The sequence below is a fragment of the Podarcis melisellensis genome (assembly GCF_964234715.1).
Source record: "Podarcis melisellensis genome assembly, chromosome: 1".
Classification (NCBI taxonomy): domain Eukaryota; kingdom Metazoa; phylum Chordata; class Lepidosauria; order Squamata; family Lacertidae; genus Podarcis; species Podarcis melisellensis.
Window position 1 is genome coordinate 53,810,338 of NC_138528.1, and position 6,363 is coordinate 53,816,700.

Consider the following 6,363-nt stretch of genomic DNA (forward strand, 5'->3'; position numbering starts at 1 on the left):
AGTGAGGGCAATGAAGGTCCTGTGTGAGTGCCTGGAGGCGGTAGGAGGATGGATGGCGGCTAACAGATTGAGGTTGAATCCTGACAAAACAGAAGTACTGTTTCTGGGGGACAGGAGGCGGGCAGGTGTGGAGGATTCCCTGGTCCTGAATGGGGTAACTGTGCCCCTGAAGGACCAGGTGCAGCCTGGGAGTCATTTTGGACTCACAGCTGTCCATGGAGGCACAGGTCAAATCTGTGTCCAGGGCAGCTGTTTACCAGCTCCATCTGGTACGTAGGCTGAGACCCTATCTGCCTGCGGACTGTCTCGCCAGAGTGGTGCACGCTCTGGTTATCTCCTGCTTGGACTACTGCAATGCACTCTACGTGGGGCTACCTTTGAAGGTGACTCGGAAACTACAACTAATCCAGAATGCGGCAACTAGACTGGTGACTGGGAGTGGCCACCGAGACCATATAACACCGGTCTTGAAAGACCTACATTGGCTCCCAGTATGTTTCCGAGCACAATTCAAAGTGTTGGTGCTGACCTTTAAAGCCCTAAATGGCCTCGGTCCAGTATACCTGAAGGAGTGTCTCCACCCCCATCATTCTGCCCGGACGCTGAGGTCCAGCGCTGAGGGCCTTCTGGCGGTTCCCGCATTGCGAGAAGCAAAGCTACAGGGAACCAGGCAGAGGGCCTATCGGTAGTGGCGCCCACCCTGTGGAACGCCCTTCCAGCAGATGTCAAAGCGATAAACAACTACCTGACATTCAGAAGACATCTTAAGGCAGCCCTGTTCAGGGAAGTTTTTAACGTGTGATATTTTACTGTATTTTTGGTTTTTATGGAAGCCGCCCAGAGTGGCTGGGGAGGCCCAGCCAGATGGGCGGGGTATAAATAATAAATTATTATTATTATTATTATTATTATTATTATTATTATTATTATTATAAATATTGCACAAATAGGCAATATTGCTCTTTCTCTAGTTGTGTGCATTGTTCTGTACCTATAAGGGAATTCTATTTTTCCTTCTTCCAGTCATTAAAAATAAATATGCACAAATACACACATACCCCACAAACACATTCCAGTAGTGTGGTTTGCCCAAAAGCAATCAAATGCTTAATTTAACAAAAGTTTAAAAGTTACATCTTGGAATTGGAATGCCAGCTCCTGGCTACCTTTGCAAGATTGTTTTGGTTACCAGGCAACCAACAGGAAGCTTGTCATAGACCAAGCTGGGTCTGAATCAATAAGGATGTGTCAACAACTATGATATTAGTTTAGGCAAAATAGATGGGAATGGAAGGTAAATGTCCCCACTCTGCATGCTTTCTTGACATACGCCAGCTGACTGAGGGCTGTTCATCGAATGAAGCTTGGGGTGTCAGCATGTCAGGACTGATACAGTGATGAGACACTCTCCCTCCGCTCCTTTTCAATTCTGTTAAAAATAGCAGAGTAAATCAAATCTATTCCTTTTATGAAAGCAACACTGCCCTGGGGCCTTCAAGGCTCTTATTGAGAGATGAGTTCTATGCCTCTCTGTGATATGAGTACTCGTACTGTTATTGAAATGGAACAATGGCAGGCATTCTGTGGACAGCTAGTAGCAGCTGTTGATCAGAGCTCTATGGCTCAGTAACTTCAAAGGATGGAGGGGAAAGACTGTTTTTCTACCACTCTGCTGATATTGAAGAGTACAGCACGTTTAGGTGAATAAGCTGGTTTCACTTTTGTTTTTAAGATTTACTTTTCGTTATCTTTGAAGCTCTCTGTTCTCATCTGCTTCCTTTTCTGTCTCCACTAACATTGGTTCTCTGAGTCCTCTATTCTGGACAATCTTGCATTCTGTATGGCCTTTGATCTCCTTCTCTTGCTCCTGCTTCTGAGCCATTATGTCTGGGATAGGCTCCCCCTGTCCATCAGACCACTTCCTTGCCCTCATTCAAATCCCTTTAACAAAGTCTTCTTCATCCAAGACTCTGCTTTGGTGCTCCTCTCTGCAAGCTGGTCTCAATGTATCCTTAAGCATCATCTCAAATAGGATCTGAACTGAAACCCAGACAGGACCAAAACATAGCATCTTACATTTACCTTCAACCTGAACTAGAACCCAATCAGTCTAAGCAGAAAACTGAAAGGGTAACCAGATACTTTCAATAACCAGGGTTTTGGTTCTTCTTTCTATAGATGGTAAACAAGGGCTCTGGTATAACCTGAGAGACAGAGAAAGAGATAAAAAGGGGGAGTAGAAATTTGGCTCACATCGCACAATACATACTTGCCATCCCACCCATAATAAAACTGCCCATGCAAGAGGTAGAATGTGCCAACAACCAACAGGTGACTGTATCCTTTTTTATTCTTGTGTGAGTTGTTTGCATATTTGACTGCTGATACTTGTGTGATACCAGTTATTTTTGGAAATGACACAACAAGGATCTACACACAGACTACATTTCCAGGAAGAGGAGAGGAGAAGAGAAAGGGTTTGGTAATATCCTTCCAATATCCTACTGTTATTATCACTCCATGTACAAGTTGCTCCTCTTAGAAGAAGAAAAATAATTGCACAAACTTTTGCTTTTGTATATCTTTATTTCAAAGGAAGAGATGGACCCACAACCATCACGAGTAGACCCACAAGCACAACTACAATTAGCCTGAACCTGAGGAATGGATGATACCAACTTCTCTGGTGGTCAATGAAGTCTTGCTGAGCTTCCACAGCTGCCATTTAGAAGGAGCAAACTGCTCCCCAAAAGGGCATGGCATTTTAACTGGCATTTTGCAGCATTCAGGCAGGCCTTCGGTCTTGATAAATCTAGGCCACACTATAAAATTCTAGCAGTTGCAACAAACCTGCTATAGGGCAGCTTCTTCACTCAGTAGCAGGATTGCTGTCCATGGTCCTGAGGCTCCTGTCCCTGCATTCCTGACCTAAAACTCTTATTCCTGTCCACCACAAACTCAATCCAGCATTTGGGAAATTTTAAACCTGCTTCCCATTCTCTTGTTTGAGCCATTGCCTCTTCCTGGTGACAGAGATAACTATGGAGCAGAACATGAACTAAAAGATGGTTCAAATGTGAATGTCAGACACCTGCATGAGTGAACAAATTTCATAGTGTTGGAGGAATTGTGAGGTAATGTTCCATGATGACCTGTGATGTTCAATCACATATGCAGGTCAATATCCTGATGTGAGGCCAAGTAACTAACATGCATGTTTAAACCATCCATGAGATGCCTTTTTCAGGAAAACTTCTCACTGGTTCAGATGACACAGACACTGAGCTTTTTCAAGAGTGAAAAGTCTAAGAAGAGGCACTTGGTGAAATCATCATCCAGGCACATTGCTTTTCTCTCTAGTTTTGTTTTTCAATGAAGATTACCTTCATAAAGCTGAAGTATTGTGCACTATTGGGAAAACAAAGCTGAAGTGTATCAATATTTTTGAAAATACTTGTGACTCCTCCTATACAAGTGGCCACAGACAAAGAAGGGGTCACATTGCTCATTGGTAAAGCATCTGATTTGCATGCAGAAGGTTTCGTTCCTGACATCTCCTGGTAGAGCTAGTTATGTGCCCTGTCTGAAAGCCTAGAGAACCATTGCTAGTCAATGTAGACACTCCTGAGCTAGAGAAACCAAGGGGTCTGGCTCAGTCTAAGTCAACTTCCTATGTTTCAGAGCATTCAGGAGCAGAGGTGGTGGTGAAATTCCAAATACAGGGATATTTGATGTGACTTGTTCACTAGTCAGTATTCCCGTGTCAGGACAGAGACTTTGACTCAAGAGTACTTTCAGGCACAAGTGCTTCCACATTCTGAGGTGCCCCTTAAACATTAAAGGAGTGAATGTGCTTTTCCATCTATATTCTGTAGTGTTTAAAGACTACATGAGGTTGTTGATTTTTCAGCAGTGCAGTAATTATGTGGGATGAAACCCCAGAGAAAACACATCCCATAGTTGCTAATGTAACATTTAAAAAGCACCGCAGTCCTGAGAGAGGACTATACCCATAGCTCCTCACCTCCCAACATCTGCATGGATTGGATTACGCTTTTAGCCCTTTGCGTTTCTAATGCAGCACTGAAAATTTGTCAACATAATGAAGTAGCATCTTCATTACTAATGCTGCTGATTAATAACAGTCAATATGCTGCCAGGTACTAACACAGTCAAGCTCATTTTCCATCCAAGAGGTTTAAGACCTTGAGGTTCCTGCCAGAACACAGCGCTTTTCAAAGGAATGAGAAAGAACAATTAGCTGCCCAGTTCCCATTAGATTGAGTTGGTCACTTTGCCACTAACTTCAGCCACCTTGGTACTTTTTTAAAAAAATCATTTCTCTCTCCAGAGCTTGACACTGAGATAACCTCTTTATTCATAATTGCATTGAAGTGCAACAACCTTGTGTACTCTTCTGTCACTTGCTGTGGTGCCAATGATATAGATTAGATATAGATATAGATATAGATATAGATATAGATATAGATATAGATATAGATATAGATCTCACTGGCACCACAGCAAGTGACAAAAGAGTACACAATATGTGTACACAAGAGTACACACACACACACACACACACACAGAGAGAGAGAGAGAGAGAGAGAGAGAGAGTTAGACCTTGCAGCTCACAAATTCCAAACAAGATTTAGTCCAGAATCCCTTCCCTCTTAGAAAGTTGCAGCCTAAGGCTAGTTTTATTTTTATCACACTACAAAGTCTGTTAAAAAACAATGGTTCGTGTTGAGACACAGATGGAACTGGGACCAGCAGATATACTGTAGCTCCCCAACCATTGCATGGAATCACATTCGGAAGAGATAAACACAAGTGAGCGATCTGTTATAAGGCTGGATGCTGCATGTATTCGTCCATATCTACCCATAAGTAAATATGGATTTTGTTAAAATGTACTTGAGATGCTCAAAATAAAACATGTTTGGCAAATCTCAGGATTGTTGGTACGTGGTATTTTGGCAATATAAAACACTCTAGATTTCTATGTGCCCCAGTTCCATATGTGGCTCACCGGGAGTTGAAGAACACATAAAACTATGACAATTCCTCACACTGAGCCCCATTCCCACACACATGCTCACAACTACTGGCTGATTATTTTTCCAAATTATTTTTATTAATTTTACAAATTATTACAAACCAAACCAATTTAATTTAATTTCTTAAAATCAGCTTTCCTGCTCCGGTTCCAAACATATGATCATAATCATTTCCTCACATAGCCACATCCTTTCTTAACTACCGGCTGATTCTTGACCATTTAAGGCCATTATATGTTAGGTATCTTGCAAGGAAAGGAAGTTCCACAGTTATGTAATAACAATTGGGAATATAGACAACTGAGTCTAGCTACAGTATCTAAATTTGTGTAATATCACATATTGGGATGAGTGTTACCCTTTCTACTTTGGTAAAAATCACTAAGAAATATTAGTTCCCATACATCTTTCAAAATGGAGTCGCGGCACCCCATTAACCCAGAATCCTGTATGCTGAGCTGCAGTCATCACGTTTTATTGCAATCCCTCCTACATCTTCCCACTCCCAAATAGCAGCTGTGACTATGTGTTCTCCTCTCTTTAACTCCCTTGCAATATATTCTGCAGCTTTAAACACTTGCAATTTCCAAAGTACAAAAGATTTGGCAGATATAATATATTATTTAATGAGACGTTTCAAACTAAAGAAATAGGTGATCCACTCTAATCCTGCTCCACAGCATTCTCCTTTCTCTGTTGGTGTAAAACATTAAAAGCCTTCTTTACCATGTGTTAATTGGTATAAATGGGGTTAATCTTTATAAAGTAGAGATTATCTTGCTTTAGGCTGACATACAAGGAAAGACTTAATTAGGCACAAAAAGAGTGAGAAAGACAGAGAGATTTGCATAATGAGAAAGTAACAGCATAGCCGGTCTGCCTGCCCATCTCAGGAGGGTTTGGGTGGGGTTCAAGTCAGGCTGAATCTGGAAGGAACTGGGTGCGGCACACTTGGCACTAGCATGCAAATGTATGCCACGCTGGCACTGGTCAGGGTCAGAGCCTACAAGGCTGCATAAGTCCACTCTGTCCTGACCCACTCTTTTTTTATATTTTGCAGCACTCACCCAGCTACCTTTTCATCCTAGTGTAGGTCTAAAGGTAAAGGTAAAGGGACCCCTGACCATTAGGTCCAGTCGTGGCCGACTCTGGGGTTGCGGCGCTCATCTCGCTTTATTGGCCGAGGGAGCCGGCATACAGCTTCCGGGTCATGTGGCCAGCATGACTAAGTATGACTAAGCCGCTTCTGGCGAACCAGAGCAGTGCACGGAAACTCCGTTCACCTTCTCGCCGGAGCAGTACC

The 6,363-nt window shown here is 42.6% G+C and overlaps 1 long non-coding RNA gene across 1 annotated transcript; it reads left to right on the forward strand.

Moving 5' to 3' along the window:
- Window positions 1–1,212: 1,212 nt before the first annotated feature.
- LOC309374284 lies at window positions 1,213–2,328 on the forward strand. The gene is made up of 2 exons (XR_014170486.1): window positions 1,213–1,700; window positions 2,179–2,328. It is a non-coding gene; the product is annotated as an uncharacterized lncRNA (long non-coding RNA).
- Window positions 2,329–6,363: the final 4,035 nt, after the last annotated feature.